General features: G+C 44.5%; 1 long non-coding RNA gene across 1 annotated transcript in view; it reads left to right on the top strand.

Annotated features, from left to right (window-relative positions):
* Positions 1-19,400, top strand: part of LOC133511795 (uncharacterized) — a 24,641-nt gene extending 5,241 nt beyond the window's left edge. Inside the window, exons 2-3 of the long non-coding RNA XR_009798036.1 lie at positions 12,300-12,345; positions 19,233-19,400. This is a non-coding gene — a long non-coding RNA (uncharacterized LOC133511795). The remainder of the gene's footprint in view (positions 1-12,299; positions 12,346-19,232) is intronic.

The following is a 19,400-nucleotide window of genomic DNA, read 5'->3' as shown; positions in this document are numbered from 1 at the left end:
CTGTTTTTATTTTTTAATACACAAAAGTTTTACAGCAAATAATGGCCAAATATCACTTGAAACTGTTGTCACAGTTAAGGTTTGATGTTGATTTTGATGACGGTTTGATCGAAGAGTTCATTGATTCAGTTTTCATTATTACCCGTGGTTTAAGCCCCTCCAAGCAATCCGAGGTAGCCAAATGTCCCAGAATGCAACTGGTTTGACTTCTAAGGTTCCGCTGTATAGCTGCTGATTGTTCCAACGCGGTTATTGTCGTAAGATACGGTCCGCAAAAAAATCTCCTTTTGTTTTTCCCCACTAATTAGTAGCCCGGATTTAGTTTCCAACAAGATTCTCCTGTGGGCGGAACTGACCAAAGAGCCGCAGGGATCAGCCAAGTCTTGAGTGCTCAGCTCACATGAATTTCAATGACCCGCCGCACTTAAAATGTTCAGCTCGAGCGCTTCGCCTTACGGGGGCGGGGGGGGGGGGGGGGGGAGTCACACTCGAGTATGTTTAGAAGATTCGCAACCCGGCGTGTTCCGTAAGCCGCTAACTCCGTATGTATTGTGACGATTACAAAACAAAATTCTATGATATTTTCTCAGCGGCAGATTGCGTTTGACGCGGAAAAGGGCACGTCTTCATTTATGTGAGCCGGTATCTTGTCCGAGAGTGGAATTCAGCTCAGCGAGCAGCTCAACTTCATTGTTTTGCATTTTCATTCTTTTGAGTAAACTGAAGAGGAAAAGAAAATGATTGTGATTGGGTAGCAGCGCAACGACAAAAGCTCGGAGTAATGTAGCGCAATGTCGACAATATTAGGAAAAGAATAACACGACTATTGCTTCTAAGTGTTAAGCTGTATTAAGTGTTTATATGATATGACGAAACTCATGTTCCAGGTACATACAGTACCCCCCTCTGCCCACATACAGTAGTTTTTCATCCATCACACATGATTCAAAATATTTCGTTTTACTTCTGTATTTACCATACCTTTCACACTCGTAGGACGTTCAGCGATTTTCGAAAAATGCCACCTTGCTTACAGCACGGATCAGCGAGTTCTTTTAGTTTTAGTTGTATCATAGTAGTTATCTTGTCTATATAGTTATTTGACATATAACGTATTAGACAATATTGAGTTGTCGGTTGAAAGCCGCTCTGGATCCTCACCCTGGCCTAGCCGATCATGTCACGGGAAGAGAAACTCGGTGTGTACCTGGTAATTTTATCATTTATTTACAATTAGATTACCGTAATTTCAGGCCTATTAGCTGCAACTTTTTTTTACACGCCTTCAACCCTGCGGTTTATGCCGTGATTCATATTGCTAATTTGTGCATTTTTTTTCTAACGGCCGCAAGGGGGCACTCAAGTGGAAAAGGTAAGAATGAGACCGGAGGGAATATATGTGCCGAGGAAGTGACTTTTACTGGCCCTGCTAGCGTTAGCGCTGTGCTAGCATGTTGCTGCTGTGTAACTGGCATGTCGCAGTGATATTTACTGGTAAGTTTTATTTTAACTAGCGCGGCACTAGCATTAGCGCAGTGCTAGCGTTAGTGTTAAACTCTTTCTGTGTACCGTCTTCCTTCGTAAATATCTCATGTTTCAATGTGGGCACTTGTAGTTTTTACACAGATGCGGCGTATGTATGTACCAAACGGTATTTCCTTTACAAATGTACTGGGTGAGGCTTGTAACCAGGTGCGCTCTGTAGGCCGGGAATTACGGTAATGCAGGTATGTCTTAATAAATTAGAACATTCATATACTGGTAATGCACTGTTAGCACTCCGCTAGTGTGTTTCTGCCATGTCTCAGTGATTTTTAGCAGTATGTTTTTTTTTTTTAACCAGCCTTGTTAGCGCGGCGGCGCTAGCGTTAGCATTAGCGGGGCGGCACTAGCGTGAAACTGTATGTGTACAGTCTTTCTTTGTGAATATCTCATGTTTCAATGTGGGCACTTATGGCTTTTACACAGATGCGGTGTTATGTATGTACCAAACGGTATTTCCTTTACAAATGTACTGGGTGAAGCTTGTAACCAGGTGCACTCTGTAGGCCGGGAATCAAGGTATATCATTTTCGTAACAGCGGGGCATGTTCATAAATAGGGAGACAAAAGATTTACTTGGGTGTTTCGTTTCAGGTGTGCAGGCAGTTCAGAGCGGCAATTCTTTTCATACTACGCATATATTCTTAAAAAGTCATTTAACCCAAATGTCCCCTTTGAAGTTTTGATTTAGAAGCCATCCGTTTCCGGACATGCCTCGGAGAGGCTGTCAAATGCAAGACGTGCGAGTCCAGCAGGACTTCACTGCTGACCTTAGCTGAAAGGAAAGAGAATCCTTGCCCGCGGCCGCGTTGCCCACTTTGAAGTTTTTCCACTTGAAGTCGCCTTCCGTGTTAGCGCTCAATCTTAGCGCGCTCCATCAGAAGTCGTCACAAAGCGTCTCAGAGGGCCTCCGGTCGCCACGTGGACGTGCAACAATCACTTAGCATCTCCCTGAGTGGATTGTTTTAATCTGAGGAGCTGAAGAAGAGGATTTAACGCCCGCTTCTGAAGATTAGCCTCCATTTGCACATCTGAGCTATAAAAGTCGAACGTAAACCTCGCGCCGCGCCTGCTTTTTATTAGATTTAGTCTCATTTAGTCTGGGAACCTTACGTTATTGGCCGGTCGTAAACGTTGGCCCGAAATCCCGGATGACATTCAAGGATTATCTCATTTACTCTCCCATCAGTTTTCCCACCATCAAGGGAAATGTCAGGCTGCCCATTAAAAGCGTTCACTTGAAGCGCTAATTAAAGCTACAAGGGCGTCCGGTGAAACGCCAGCGCCGTGTCACCTTTGATTGGCAATTTCTTCGCTCTCATTTGCAAAACGTAGCATTGGAGCCCAAACAACAATTTGTGCTGATAAAGCATCGAAATCACGGATCTTAATTACAATCAGCATTTACAAGCATTCATTTTGCACGGACTCATTCGCCCTTATTATTATTATTTTGCTTTCACATATAATAATAATAATTAATTATAATTAAACGCACCTTTCAGAGTAGATGAGGACAAAACATTTCAAAAACCCTGGAAAGTCAAGGGTTAAAAAAAAAAAAAAAAAAAGTAAAAAAAATGAGTTCCAGGGACCGGTGGGAGGTGAATTATTGAAGATAAATGCCTGAGCGGGGCCGGAAATGTAGGATTTCGACATTTGGAGGAGGAGAGTCTGTTGAGGAGGACGGCATCAAAGGGCGCTGTGTTTTTTAAATATGTAATTCTCATGACTCCTGTCATAATTGCTGCATTAATTTACATGATTTTCCCCTAAAATGAGTTTCATTAAAATGTATGTATTGATTTCAAACGTCTTTTTTTATTCACATTTCTGCTTTTTTATTTTTTCAAAATGGCTAATTATCATGACACACTTTTATTAATACAATTTAACCTCCCAACCCCATTAATCTACAAAATATGTAGTCCATTTTTAAACTATGTACAACCTGCACACTTAGGGCCTGCACATTGACAAATTTGACCGTCACAATCGAGTGAAAAGTGATTATAGTCACCTTCTATGACATGAAAAATAAGATACCCCACAATCATAAACATATTGTTAAATGAACGCATCTATTGTTGTTATTATCAAGATATGAGGCTTACATTGGCTCTGCCTGACAATGTGTGCTCGCACTTGTGCAGTTGATTGTTTTTTTTCCAAGAGGGCGCTGTTGCCGCAGCGTTTCACCCCCTTCCAAACAAGCGCACCCCAAGAGGGGAAGCCCTTGCACTTTCAGTATGCTGCTGGCCATGTTTATCATATCTCCTGGGCCTGAAAAAAAAAAAAAAAAAAAAGCATTGTGTGTGCAATACAGCAATAGAATATAGAATAATTTATTTTTCTAGTCTATTGTGTCGCATGACACGGGAAACGACTGCTTTGTCCTTTGACTTTTTTTCCCCCCACGTTGAGTCGCGAGCATCTCCGGCTTTGCGGAGGCGCTTGTTGAGGAAGTTCTAAACTAGTCCCAATCCCCTTTAGCCAATACCTGCCAGCTTCCTATAAATATCACGACAGGCAGCCAGGCTCTTGCGTTCCTGAAGAGAGAGCGGGGGGAGTTGCTCTCTTAATGCCGCATTGATGGATAACTTAAAGCGTGAAAGGGAGAACGGTGTTAGCCAAAGGCACTTGAGATGGAGCTAGGAAGGGCACTGACAGGCAGCCATGTTGACTGAATATCAGTGTGGAGGGAGCTTCAACACCCCCCCCCCCCCCACCATCCTCTGCTCTCCCCTCCCCTCCTCGCTACATCCTCCTTCCTCTTCTCCCTGACAGGCAACTGTGGCGGTGACAGAGGAAGCCAGTGTGGAGGAAGTCATCTGCATCTAAATAAAGGCCGCCAATGGCTTTGTCAGACTCCATTAAGCAAAGTAGTGGGTATGAAAAATGTCTCCCACCCGTTCATACAAATGAGCCCGAAGCACTTTTCTCTCTTGCGCTCTCTCTCTCTCTCTCTCTCTCTCTCTCTCTCCAAATGAAGAATTTAGACGAAAAAAAAAAACTCAACAACAAACCGAAGCAGCATCACTTGAAGAATAATTTTCATTCAATTCCACATTGAGGTTTTTGCATTACTGTAATGCTTTTATGGACAGAATTTCTAGGCGCAGCCGAGACGTACAGGGTGTCCGGTTTGGTGGTCTGAGAATCGCATCTCTGCTCTTTGCAGATGATGCGGTTCTTTTGGGTTCATCAAGCCGTGATCTCCAGCTCTCAATGGAGCGATTTGCACCTGAGTGTGAAGCGGCTGGGATGAGAATTAGCACCTCCAAATTAGAGACTGTGGTCCTCAGTCGGAAAAGGGTGGATTGCCCTCTCCGGGTCGGGGATGAGATCTTTCCCCAAGTGGAGGATTTCAAGTATCTTGGGGTCTTGTTCACAAGTGAGAGAAGAATGGAGCGGGAGCTCGACAGACGAATCGGTGCAGCGTCTGCAGTGATGCGGACTTTGTATCAGTCCGTTCTGGTATAGACGATGCTAAGTCGATAGGCGAAGTTCTCAATTTACCAGTCGATCTACGTTCTTACCCTCACCTATGGGCACCAGCTGTGGGTCGTGACCGAAAGAACATGGCCGAAATGAGTTTCCTCCTTCGCAGGGTGTCCGGGCTCTCCCCTAGAGATAGGGTGAGAAGCTTGGTCATCCGGGAGGGGCTCAGTGTCAAGCTTTACTCCTCCGCATTGAGGTGGCTGGGGCATCTGATTCAGATGCCTCCCGGACGCCTACCTGGTGAGGTGTTCCGGGCATGTCCCACCGGAAAGAGACCCCGAGGACGACCCAGGACACGCTGGCGAGACTAAGTCTCTCGGCTAGCTTGGGAATGCCTCGGGGATCCCGAAGGAAGAGCTGGAAGAACTGGCTGGGGAAAGGGAAGTCTGGGTATCTATGCTGAAGCTACTTCCCCCGCGACCCTACCCCACAAAAGCAGTAGATAATGAATGGATGGATGGATGTAATGCAAAAAGTGCGTCTTATTATTAGGACTACAAAGATAGACTCTCAAACATCAGATGGTTTCTTTCTTAAGGCATATTATTATTATTTGCTCTAGAAGTGTTCATTTCAAAACCATTTTAGTCTGCGATTTTGGAGATCTGCAGTCAGACTACAGAAGAGCCACAAATCTCTGTGTAAAAGCGCCTGAGTAATTGCCTGCGTTTTACTGTTAATTAGTTGTCGTTAAACACCAAAGTAGTTAAAAACGGCCAATTTGACCTTTGACACCAGTGGGTAGAAGAGCTCCACGGATGAATGCCAGTTTATTTCAATGGGGAAAGATTGTTGGAGATGATTCTGTCTACCATGTGTAAGGAGTCAGTCCCAGAAGAAGAAAAACAGTCCCAAAGCACTGTAGGTGTGGCGTTGTTTTGGTGATAAGCGGTGCCGTGTTTGTGCCAAACCAAAAAAGTTCAGCCTGGATTTGATCGAAGCATAACTCATTTTCTCGCGTGTTTCTTATGGTCCGGTGTTAATCTTACAACTTCTTTTTTTTTTTTTTCCCTCTCCTTTGCGGTTCCTTCCCCCATTGAAGGTGTTGGACTATAGCCGCGAGGAATCATTAGAGGCAGGCTTCTGTCAGCGTTGACGAAGCTCCAGGTTAATTGCTTCAGTCACCCGCGTTGGCAAAAACCTCATTTCACAGCTGTAGAACTCTTCTCTTCCTTCCTCAGCTGCAGCAAAGTCTGCATACCTTGTTGGCTTTCTTTGCGGAAAACACGAAGCTCATATATATCCAGTGTAACAGTTTAATGGGAAAGCTTCCTATTTTTCATTTTTAGAGAGAACCTTTAGCTCTTGAGGCTGTCGCGGATCTTTTACTGTACCCGGTAATTCATTTTAGCGCTAGCTGGTTAGCCAAGCGGCGCAGTGCTTGAGTGGTGGGTGCACATGACTCACAGTTCTGAGTAGGTTCATATCTGGACTCCGGCCTTCTTGTGTGGAGCTTGTATGTTCACCCCGTGCTTTGTTGGTTTTCTCTGGGTTTTCTGGTTTCCTCCCACATACAAAAAATACGCATGATCAATTGACTGAAGACTAAACGCCAACCTGACACGGAGGATGTGAGGGTAGCCGCGTAGAACTGCGCCACCATCTTGGTTGGCAGTCTTGAGTTCAACCCACTCCCATCAGGCGGCAGGGTACATTCCATTTGGATCAGAACCCGCTGACACATTAACAGCTTCTTCCCGTCTACCGTGAGTCTCATGAACGCTAAATATGCCGCTTTCACCCATTAAAACTTCACACCTACGCTTGATACTAATTGCACACCGCTTGGAAATGAAAGCAGCGCAGATTTTTGGAATTTTTGGCGGGTTCAAACCGCCATTAGCGCCAAAGGTGGACGGTGGCAGTTGAAAGTGATGCGTCCATCTGACGCGAGAAGTAAAAAGTGCACCGGCTGCCGCTGCGGGGAAAATGAGATCTAATAAGTGCGTGATAAGTGATCGCCAGCGGCGCGTCTAATTGATTTTGTGTCACGTTTGTGAGAAAAAGCAGGAACGATGGGTGAGTCGGTTTATTAGCGCTATGCGCGTGGTCCTTAGAGAGCTCTGGCGTTAAGGTCCTTTGGACAGCCTCCACTAATGACCACCGCTTACAAGTCACTTCCGCTGCCATTTTTCTTGTTATCGCTGCCTCTTGTAACTGCAGCGCCGGTGAAAATAGAATCAAACGTTATGGATATTGTTCACTTTCTATAAAGTCGCTGCGAGTTGTGAATAACAGCAGAACCCTGCAAACAATTTAACATTTGATTTGGAAAAGATAGCTTTTTTTTTTTGTCGTTGTTGTTTTTATTCCCATTATTCTACTCAGAAAGGACTCTTTTGCAAAGTGGGAGTTGATTTAATAAGTGGAAGGCTTATGTGGGCGTGACCAGTACACGTGAATATTTTGAATACATCCACTTTCCCTTTTTTGACACTGAAATAATGCCCAAGGTCAGCCGATTGTGAAGCAAAGAGATTATTTGCGGATGTTACATAAAGTGCACAGAGTTCAACAGTCAGTTTTTTTTTTTGTTTTTTTTTTTGGCGCATTACTTTTGGAAAAAGGATTCATGTTTTATGTTGTGGTTTCTCAATGGCTAAAGAGTAGTTAACATTTCTATCTGCCAGCCTTATTCAAAATGCCCGTGCTTGGCACAGATAAGACGCACAAGTGCCCAGTTCTCATTTAACGCCAATTTTTTTTTTTTTTTTTGTGCAGCTGGCCAATTTGCATGTACAGTCAATAACTACACGACTGATTTCTGACAAAAAAAAAAAACTTTTCTTTCTGTTTTAGAGACTTGGCACAATCTATAATTGCTGCATCTTGACTATTCCAGACGACAGTCACGATGTCAAAGTTCGATCGTGAGATGAGTTGAACAAAATCTTAATTATTTATTTGCTAGCTGTAAACAACAAAGCTGCAAAAAAAAAAAAAAAAAAGGATTTTCAAAAGTACGTGTATCAATTCACCTGTGTCCCTTGGGGAGTCCTGTGGAGGGTTCTTCGAGAGTATAGGAGTACCAATTCCCCTGGTACGAGCTGTTCGGTCCCTGTACGACCGCTGTCAGAGTTTGGTCCGCATTGCCGGCAATAAGTCGGACTCGTTTCCGTTGAGAGTTGGACTCCGCCAAGGCTCCCCTTTGTCACCGATTTTGTTCATAACTTTTATGGACGGAATTTCTAGGCGGCGCCGAGGCGTAGACGGTGTCCGGTTTGGTGGCCTCAGCATCGCATCTGTGCTTTTTGAAGATGATGCGGTTCTCTTGGCTTCATCAAGCCGTGATCTCCAGCTCTCAGTGGAGCGATTCGCAGCTGAGTGTGAAGCGGCTGGGATGAGAATCAGCACTTCCAAATCCGAGATTAGGGTCCTCAGTCGGAAAAGGGTAGTGTGCCCTCTCCGGCTCGGGGATGAAATCCTTCCCCAAGTGGAGGAGTTCAAGTATCTTGGGGGTCTGGTTCACAAGTGAGGGAAGAATGGAACGGGAGATCGACAGATGGATCGGTGCAGCGTCTGCAGTTTTGCGGACTTTGTATCGGTCTGTTGTGGTAAAGAGGGAGCTAAGTCGAAAGGCAAAGCTCTCAATTTACCAGTCGATCTGCGTTCCTACTCTCACTTATGGGCATGAGCTGTGGGTATGTGACCGAAAGAACAAGATCACGGATACGAGCGGCCGAAATGAGTTTCCTCCGAAGGGTGAGAAGCTCGGTCATCCGGGAGGGGCTCAGTTTCAAGCCGCTGCTCCTCCGCATTGAGAGGAGCCAGATGAGTTGGCTGGGGGCATCTGATTCGGATGCCTCCTAACCGCCTCCCTGGTGAGGTGTTCCAGGGATGTCCCACCGGAAAGAGACCCTGAGGACGACCCAGGACACGCTGGAGAGACTATATCTCTCGGCTGGCTTGAGAACGCCTCGGGATCCCTCCGGAAGAGCTGGAAGAAGTGGCTGGGGAAAGGAAAGTCTGGGTATCCCTGCTGAAGCGACTTCCCCCGTGACCTGACCCAGAAAAGCGGTAGATAATGGATGCATAGATGGATGGATGTCTATTTATGTTGATCATTGGTGCCTGGCATTGCGATGCTAACCATGTGACAAGAGCATAGCGACATAGATCGCATGATGCTAGCATATAGCCTCTATTTTCCTGCTTTTGTGCGCATTTAAAGTCAATTTTTTCCACTTCTTCCTGAGTTCACCGAGGCATAGCAGCAAGCGGTATATCGTACACTGTCTTGACTAAAGAAGGTCAAAGTTGACCAACAAGACAAGCATGTGATTAGCATCTAAGAGTGAGTTTAAGGTTGGTGTGGCTTGGGATGGCCGTGCAACGTCAAACAGGATTGTTGAGATTGGCAGCGATCTGCAATCCCCTGCATGCCGTTTTCTTTGTGCAGAGTTAATTGTGGCAGGATTCGAGCGTTGTTGCCGCGGGGCTTGTTGCGGAAGGGTAATCCCGTTAAAACGTAATATATTGGGAGTTGGGTTGGCTGGTGGCAGTAGGCGAGTCAACGTGGTGTCACTCGGAACTGCGAATGAAATGAACTGCGAAAGTGACGCCGTTGCAATTGAAATGCGGAGAGAGCAGAGGCGTGCGTCCTGCAGACTCCGTCCCGGCCTAACGCGCCGCTAAGTGGAGGGCGGCGAGCACGGGCGCGCCGTTCGAGTCGGCGCTATTCTGGGGCTTGGTGGCTTGCCAGTGTTGTGATGGCTGCAGATGGGCCGGCAGCAGCGGGTGACTGTGAGCGGAGGAGACGCCGCGGAGGCTCGGGCATCTGCTGCTGATGCATGCAGCCAGCGAGCATGCATTATTGAACACCTGAATGCAGTAAAGATGATGTGTCTGACTCACATTTTTAAGGATGGGCTTCCGCTACAGACCCTCACTGTCAAGGTTAGGCATCGACAAGGCTGCCCTTCGCAACAACAAGCGACAACTAAACAAAGAATTTAGGTCAATGTAAGGTGCTAACTTGAGAATTTGCTAATTTTGACTGCAATTACACGCTGCCATTACTTAGTCGAGTATTGTTTAGGGTAATTCTCAAAGTGGGCTAATAGCGCTTTGAACGTGATAGCAAAAGCAACATTGATTTCCATTAACTCGTGATGTTTCCCGTTTTATGTTAGCATGAAGCTAGCTGAGGAAAAGCGCCTGATAATGGCAGTGAGGCCTTGTTGCGATGATGTGAATTATTCAGCGTGTGTCGATTTTGATTTAAAATGGCGAACAGTTAGCACTTTAACTTGGATTTAACTATTGAACACGGTATTTATATTCATTTATAAAATTACTGTGTATCTCGTCCACCCATTTCGACCGCTTGTGGTTGTAGTTTGCGTTGGCGCGTCATACTGAGAGACTTTGAATATTTCGACTCTCGTGTAGCGAAATGGGTGAGCCAAAGTACAGTGTTTGATGCAGTACCACAATAATGTGCATATTATTAGTGACCCCCCCCCCCTCCCTCCTTGCCCCCGGGGATTACCGGTAATAAAAAATCATGACATTGATAAATGAACCTGGGCAATATGGTTGCTGGTGGATGTAAAATATTATTGTAGGAACTCACAACTCCACCTCAGGTAGTTTCCCCCCTCAAAAGATAAACATTGCGGCAAAACAATTGTGCTGTTCTTATTCCCGGTGACGCATCCTGGAACCGAGAGTGGAAATTACTTTCCTTTCCTGCTTTCGAATACGGAGAGAAGCTGTTCACAACGTCCGCGGTCCATTTCGGCTGCTATTTTTTTTCTCCCCCACCATGAGATGAAAATGCAGAAAATAGAGGTTAAATGAATATGCCGCTCCCTTTGAAGTGTCTGGGAATAGATTGTCGGCTTCACTTTCATTCAGGTTTGGGCGATGCTTTTCTTGCCAGAGCGACGCACAGCAACACTTTATCGCCCGACGAAGGTTAATCTATTTTTTTTTTTTTTTTTTTGCCTCCGCATTGCAAGCCACCCACCAGTCCTATTAGTATTAGCAATTTACTGTAAGATTTTCAACAGAGGACCATTCCATCCCTCCATTTTCTTCACCCCCTATCCTCACGAGGGTCGCGGAGAGTGCTGGAGCCTTTCCCGGCTGTCATCGGGCAGGAGGCGGGGTACAGCCAGAACCGGTCGCCAGCCAATCGCAGAGCACGTGGAGACAAACAGCCGCACTTACAATCACACCTATGGGCAATTTAGAGTGTCCAATTAATATTGCGTGTTGTTTTGGAATGTGGGAGGAAACCCGAGTACCCGGAGGAAACTCATACGGGCACGGGGAGAACATGCAAAATCCACACAAGTGGGGCCGGGATTGAACCCGGGTCCTCAGAACTGTGAGGCCAATGCTCTACAGCTGCTCCACTGTGCTGCCCAGGACCATTCCACGTATTTCCGTTACAAAATATTATTATTAGTTTTTGGTGAAGGTTAGTGGTTGGCAGTTTTATTGATAAATCGATGCCTCGCAATAGTCCTCTCCCCAAATCGATATTAATTCAGCCAATCGTCTGAATCCATTCACCGCCCGGCCAGTCGGGGGCGCTCTGCATACAATTTGCTGCAATCAACCACAAGTCAAAACAGGCGAAAATGGCCGCCAAAAGTCAGCAGCTGAAACTTTTGAGGTCATTTTGAATTCCACAATAAATCTGGAATACAGGAAATAGACAAAAGTAAGGACTTTTGTAAGATGTTGTAGTATTCATCAGTATTTCCAAGGAGAAAGAAAATCCATTTAAATTTACATCTACTTTTTTTTTTTTTTTACTTTTGTACTCCATATGCACAAATAAATGATTGTCCAAGTTTTTATTTTCAGATATTTTATTCCCAACAAATGTAATTTGACAAACCACATAAGTAAATACAGTAAAGCCTCAGTTCTCAAATGTCCCCGTTTTTCAACAAATCGGTTTATGAACGAAAATATCAAGATTTTTTTTCTTCTGTTTTCAAACGAAAATCGGAACTCGAACGCCCCCGACCAAACATATAACATATTGCGCGTGGCCAGACCAGCTGACCTACCCACAATGCACTTTGTTATTGTCTATTTGAACGCCCCCCGGAAATAACATCGTGTGTGGCGCAAGCAGCTGACCCACCCATGACGCGTTTTGTTATTGTCAATTCGAACGACCCCCCCCCCAAAAAAAAAAAAAATGGAAATGACATGACACTTTTGTTGTTCTGTATAACGCAGCCCCTGTCTACAGACACGTCCCGGTAGTGACTGTTGTTTTTCTTCTTATCCAGGACTATCCGGGACCAGTATTAACCACCAATCATGGCTCCAAAGAAGGTAAGTTGCTTGTTTAAAGTTATTCTGCACTTTTGTTGATTTAAAAAAAAAAAAAAAAAAAGTTTACAAGGCTGGGGGCCGAGTCGCTACAGATACGGCAATCCTCTCCCAGCCTAGCCTACTCTACTACTAAAGCGTACATTTTAAGCAAAAAATAAATGTTTCTTAAAATATTTTATTATATCGTATTTAAACTATTCATGTTTTTCTATTATGCAGTTTATTATCAAGAAAAGCTAAAAAAATGCTTTTAAAAAACCCATTTTTTTAGGCTTGGAACGCATTATTTCTTTTTCCATTCATTGTAATGAAAAACATCGATTTCAGTTTTCGAACATATCATTTCTCGAACCATTTTCTGGAACGGATTGTGGTCGAGAACCGACGCATCACTGTATGTTTTACTTGATATCGAAGCATTTAACTCAATATCAATTCATAACGTAAAGAAAACAAAATGGAATTCAATTGCAACATAACAAAAAAGTCTAAATTTAATCTTCAGGTTTTTAACAATAGCCAAGCCTTGCGAAGGGCATTTTGGTTTTTATAGTGGTGATAATCATCTTTCCAGGATTTATGGTTTATTTCCTAATGCTCCATAGTAGTGTATATACTCTATAATACGTTATAGTACCAATCCCCAAGACCCGACTACGCGCTGGTGAGCCAAAACCGCCCAGCGAGGCCGCTTGTTTGTTCGCTACTTCAAAAGCCGCACTTGAGTGCCATCAAGCAAAGCCGGCAGATAAGATGGCGCTTTTCATAGCAACCAAGGTCACAGCGTTTTTGCTAAGGATATGATGACCACGTAGAATCACTGGGAAATAGAGTGCACCGTAATCAGCTACAGTGCAATCAGTGGGCACCATGCAAGGCACAACTGCATCTTACAATACAGCTGTACACGTCCCTGTACAAAGATAAGGTATTAATATTGCAACGTGTTTTATTATTCTGGTTGCGGGATTTATTTTTTTTTTAATTGTTGCTTTGTAACTATTGTCGTTAAAGCCCAAGTGTCATCCCTATCAACATTCTAACATAGATACTGAAATGAAAAATACCTAAAATATTATTCACTTCAATGTCCATACGAAAAAATTAATATGAGCGGAGAGCGGGTCATACATGCGCAAAGTTGCCGAAGTGTCATTCGACAACCAAGTGGTCGCCATGTTTGCTGCATCTCCTGCCCGTGACGTCACCCCGGACATTCGTCATTGAAAACACGCTGTGGGCCCGACGATGGGACACGCCCCTTCAGACACGGAAGCTCTTTTCGAAGTAGAGAACATCTCACAACCGAGTGAATTGTCCGGGGCAGTATTACCCTATCGTTTCGAGTTATATTTAGATGATATGCGGATCACTTCTAACTAGCAACAGACTCCCAGACAGTGTGTTTGAGCTCTCGTCCTTTGCACCCGTCCTATCCATTTTTCACGACGAACCGGGTCTCTTGGACACTTATGAAGGGTAAATCCATCCTCCCGAGCGTTCGAACAATATTGACCAATGCAACGAGCCGGCATTTTGGCGAACACGAAGGAACAACGAGCTACCTTCGAGTCCGCTTGAGTGCGCTACTGCCCTGTACGTCACTTTCTGCTTCTTGGCGAAAACAAATCCCTCGAGAGGATTTTCATGGCGGGAGTTACAAAAAAACCATGTACGTCAAAATCGTGTTTTGTGGTGGGGAAAAAAACGGATGGGTCCATACCGGCTGCCATTTTTTTCCCCATTAATAACATATTAAAAATCATCCTTTTCATGATAGTGACACTTTAAGGCAGATCATTAGGATCGCATTAACGGGATTCAAAATAACCATATTTGATTGGAATACTGATCAATAATACATTTCAGACATGAAGAGGCAGGGTACTTTTGCGGTTTTCCACTTTTGAAGAACTGAAATTGTGTTTAACACATCCCAGACTTCGGTATTATCACTCAGAATAATTTTTTTACTGACATCCGAGATGAGTTTGGCCTTTACTGAGGGAAAATGCTCAAAAACCAGTCCAGTTCTCGGTATATTTGCAGCCCGCTTTCGTGGAGCTCAGCTGTCACCGCGACACGCCAGCTCGTGTTCTCAAACGCAACAAGACGCGGCTGAATAATATATACCGGGACTGTAAATATTGATGTGAATCTACAGCAGCGCTACGTGTTGACACGCACGAACGGGTTCTGATCAATCTGCGGAACAAGATGCAAAGGCGACCCTGATATGCCGCCGTCGCTTTTGAAGGGCCACGACAAGCAGTCGCGCGAGTAGCCTCCGTGTCGTCGCCGAGGGAAGCTTGAAAGCTGCTCTTTATGCTAAGGATTTGAAATTTCCCACCCCGCTGTGTGACGTATTGGGCGGATATGCATTGTTTGTACATTTTTAATCGCTGTATAGCAATTCTTTTAAACAATGGCTGCGTCGGGACTGCCGACTGGTTTCGGCTACGTTGCGTCATTTTTCTTGAGGGTCTTATAAGGCCGTTAACGGATTAATTGTGTTTTGCTTTTGCTTTGGCTTTTAGCGGCTTTTATTTTTTGCAACCCCTTTAAACGATGTATGAATCTCTTAAATTTGATTTACTGTACATTTTCGAGCAGCTCAGTTAATGCGTCTCCATCACATTTCTGAGGGTTCAAGTTCAATCCCCTGTTTTGGATCTTGCATGTTTTTCCCATGTTTCTGGTACTCTGGCTCCCTAGGCCTACCGTGTATCCCCCCACAAAAAAAAAAAATCATTACGAATGTTTTTTTTCAAACGTTCCTATAGAGGGCGGCACGGTGGGGCAGCCGGTAAAGCGTCTGCCTCACAGTTCTGAGGTCCCGGGTTCAATCCCGTGGGTTTTCTCCGGGCACTCCGGTTTCCTCCCACATTCCAAAACAACACGCAACATTAATTGGACACTCTAAATTGCCCCTAGGTGTGATTGTGAGTACGGCTGTTTGTCTCGATGTGCCCTGCGATTGGCTGGCAACCAGTTCACGGTGTTCCCCGCCTCCTGCCCGTTGACAGCTGGGATAGGCTCCGGCACTCCCTGCGACCCTTGTGAGGATAAGCGGCAAAGAAAATAGACGGATGGATGTACCTATAGAATACTCCAAAGCAATTTAGCATTATGTGTCCAATTCGGAGGACACGAGGACAACATTGAGGCCACGAAGGAGTAATTCTCATTAAAAGACATATTTGGTTATGAAAGCGCTAAAAGACCGCATATCACGTATAGGAACTGGTTCAAAGAAATCGTGAGCCTTAGGACACACCGGCACATTTCAAAGTGATGCCATACGAGCCTGGACTACGTTTGCCTCTCGGATAAAACATTCCACGAACAAATGCCTAATTATTTGTCTGCAGACGCATGAATGAAATATTCAGCGCGCAGTGGGCGCGCCGGCGTGCTGTGATCTATCATGTAAAAGCCGTCTTAAATTGCTACATGGGAGATTATGCGGCTAATATTAAACGTAGCAAGAGACGGCAAACCCTTGAGCGCTTGAAAAAATAAATAGTGAGCACGTCTCCTACCTCCAAATTTCATTTCATAACAAGCATGCCACCCTTGTGTCCGTTCCTTGACTGGGAATTAATAATGAGCATTATAGAACAATAATCATCATTATATTAATGTGATCTCACAGTATTAGAGCTTGTGTTACAGTTTAAAAAAAAAAAAAATATATATATATATATATATATATATTATATCATAAACAAATTTCACTTCATGAATTGAATGACTGAAATTAATGATTTCTACAGTATTAAAATGTATTGGGATGCACCTGTACCGGATATACTCTACACCAGGGGGTGTCAAATTCATTTTTCTCTTCCGGTTTCCCTCAGAGGTCTGTTATGACTGTGTGTAATAAAAGTATTTAGTCATATCACATTTAGATCATCAATTTATGAACTGGTTTGGGGATCAGAAATCAAGGGTAAAGTGTTTTTCGACTATTCACGCTTGGTAACAGCTTGTAATATCTCAAATTTATCATTTATGATATATAACAATTTGAAGTTTTGTCACGGATTTTTACAAGAATTGTGGAAATCGACACTAGATTTGGCTTTGCGGGCCACATAAAATCATGTGGCGGGCCAGATCTGGCCCCTGGGCCTTGAGTTTGACACCATGCTTTACACTTTGGGTGAAAAACACATGGGCAAGTTTTTTTTTTTAATTATTCCTTTTTTTGCCTCAATACAGCAGAATAATGTTTAAGATAAAAAAAAAAAGATATATGACCATGTGAAATCATAATTTGTTTCTAAAAACATTTGACATTTTTGAAGGTAATTGCTGAAACTGGCCCCCGGGCCTCGAGTTTGACACCTATGCTTTACACTTTGGGTGAAAAACAGATGGGCAAGTTTTTTTTTTTTTATTATTCCTTTTTATTTGCCTCAATACAGCATAATAATGTTTAAGGTTTAAAAAAAGATATATGATCATGTGAAATCATAATTTGTTTCTAAATACATTTGGCATTTTTGAAGATAATTGCTGAGACTGGAATGATGGTGAACTATGTGGAACTGAATTGTGTTGATGCAGTACTGTATAATGTTTCTCATCATGTATTTTTTTTTTCCTGTTTGATGATGGAAAAAAATGGCTTCCAGTGATTGAGTCTAAATCGACTTGCGCGCTTATTTTATAATTTTATGCACAGTGGTCTAGGCCCCTTTTTTGGGACACGGAAAGGCCGAAGTCGAGATTCCAAACTGCAAACTCCATAACCGTGATTCAGATATGTTGAACACTCTCCCACCGTGGCGCATCCTATTTTGTGATTTTTTTTTTTTTTTTTTTTTTTGACTGATCATTAAGCACTTTCATATCATTCACTCGCGTCTTTCATTCCCGAGTGTCTGCGGGAAATTATGTGCATCATGATGAGGCGTTTAGGGTCCAATTTGTACAACCACTTACTTATCATGGAGAGGTTTGAATCTGACAAAAAAAAAAATCTGAAACATCCCTCACGTGGTTCTACATTTTGAATGCGTAATCAGAGCTTTTGTGCTCGTGAAAATTTAAGGCAAAAAAAAAAAAAAAAGAAATGAAAAAAAATCTTTCCACTAAGAAACCATAAAGGAAGTAGGAATAAAGACTTTGGCGCAGCTTCAATTATTAGTTCGTAGAAAATCACGTAGAGCGCTAAACGACTCCATGCTACACGTTTTCCTTTGACTGCAAGATGAAAAGAGACTTTTGTTGCCCGGGTGCTCCGTGTTGTCACGCTTGTCAGAGCTCACGTGTGCGCGGTGTAGTCATAAGCAACATGCTAAAAATAGTCCGTACACACGGGTGCCACAAATGGTTGAAGTTGCTTTAAGATGGCCGCAAGAGTCTTGTGTGTGTCGTGTGTGAGGCGACCGGATGAATCATTTTTACTGCACATCCTCTCAACTCCCATTTTGTGCCAGGCGAGCTGCCCCCCCGAGTACGTTTACAGAACGGCCACTCGACTGTTGTCTTGTTTTTCTTCCATTTGGTGTGTTGACTCAAGAGTAGGAAGCTCTTAACGCAAGGAGTAAATAACGCTGAACAAAGACGGCGCCATGACCCAATACGGTTTTATATACCGTTACCAGCACCCGCATTTAAGTATAAATACATTCTTTAAAAAAAAAAATACGAGCAATGCAAATGATTCTATTAATGAAATAAACCATTTTTACACATGATTACGATTTATTCGTACGGCTTGTCTGGGATGAGTGGAATGGCCTACCGCCACACAACCAACCATCCAGCCATCATCTACCGCTTTTCCGGGTCAGGTCGTGGGGGAAGTAGCTTAAGCGAGGATACCCAGACTTCCCTTTCCCCAGCCACTTCTTCCAGCTCTTCCGGAGGGATCCCGAGGCCTTCCCAAGTCAGCCAAGAGAGGTTGTCTCTCCAGCGTGTCCTGGATTGTCCTCGGGGTCTCTTTCCGGCGGGAGATGCCCGGAACACCTCACCAGGGAGGCGGTTAGGAGGCATCCGAATCAGATGCCCCCAGCCACCTCATCTGGCTCCTCTCAATGCGGAGGAGCAGCGGCTCGACACGGAACCCCTCCCGGATGACCGAGTTTCTCACCCTATCTCTCAGGGAGAGCCCGGACACCCTGCGGAGGAAACTCATCTCGGCTGCTTGTATGTGGGATCTTGTTCTTTTGGACCCACAGCTCATGCCCATGGGTGAGGGTAGGAACGTAGATCAACTGGTAAATTGAGCGCTTCGCCTTTCGACTTAGCTCCCTCTTTACCACAACGGACCGATATAAAATCCGCGTCACTGCAGACGCCGCACCGATCTGTGTGTCGATGTCCCGCTCCATTCTTCCCTCACTCGTGAACAAGACACCGAGATACTTGAACTCCTCCACCAGGGAGGCGTCCAGGCCATGTCCATAGAACTAGCTTCTGTAGCCGGGGATCAGATTGCCAAGGTCCCCGACTTTGGCCACCACCCAGCTCACATTGCAACCGACCCCGGTGACCCGCGTCCGGGCAAGGGAAACCGAGATCCAATATTCGTAGTCATCATAGGAGATTTGGAGTCGTACTTTGTCTGGTCCCCCACCTAGGACCTGTTTGCCATAGGTGACCCTACCAGGGGCATGAAGCCCCAGACTACTTAGCTCCTAGGATCATCGGGACACACAAACCGCTCCAACACGATAAGGTGACGGCTCGAGGAGGAGACGCAACCAACCATTAGTCCAAAAATAGCCAAAAATCCAGCTAGCTAGCCCAGGAATCGAGACAACATGGTGCCTGTAAACCATCTAACGGGGACTCGTGGAGAAGCGCACTGGGATAAAGAATGCCCAGATTTTCTTTTCTAAAGCCTGTCAATCATTCTCATGCACTCGCAGACACACTCACAGAGGCCCGGCGCTGACCTTGGGCTTCAGGAGCTTTGCCGAAACTCTTTTGGAACATCCATCTCTGGAAAATGGAAAAATGTCCATCCATCATTTGCCAAAAACTCTCAGACTGCTGGGACGATTGAGAAGTGACGCAGAAATAGCAACGTTTCCACT

The sequence above is a fragment of the Syngnathoides biaculeatus genome, chromosome 14 (assembly GCF_019802595.1).
Source record: "Syngnathoides biaculeatus isolate LvHL_M chromosome 14, ASM1980259v1, whole genome shotgun sequence".
Classification (NCBI taxonomy): Eukaryota; Metazoa; Chordata; class Actinopteri; order Syngnathiformes; family Syngnathidae; genus Syngnathoides; species Syngnathoides biaculeatus.
This window is presented reverse-complemented; position numbering and strand designations above follow the sequence as displayed.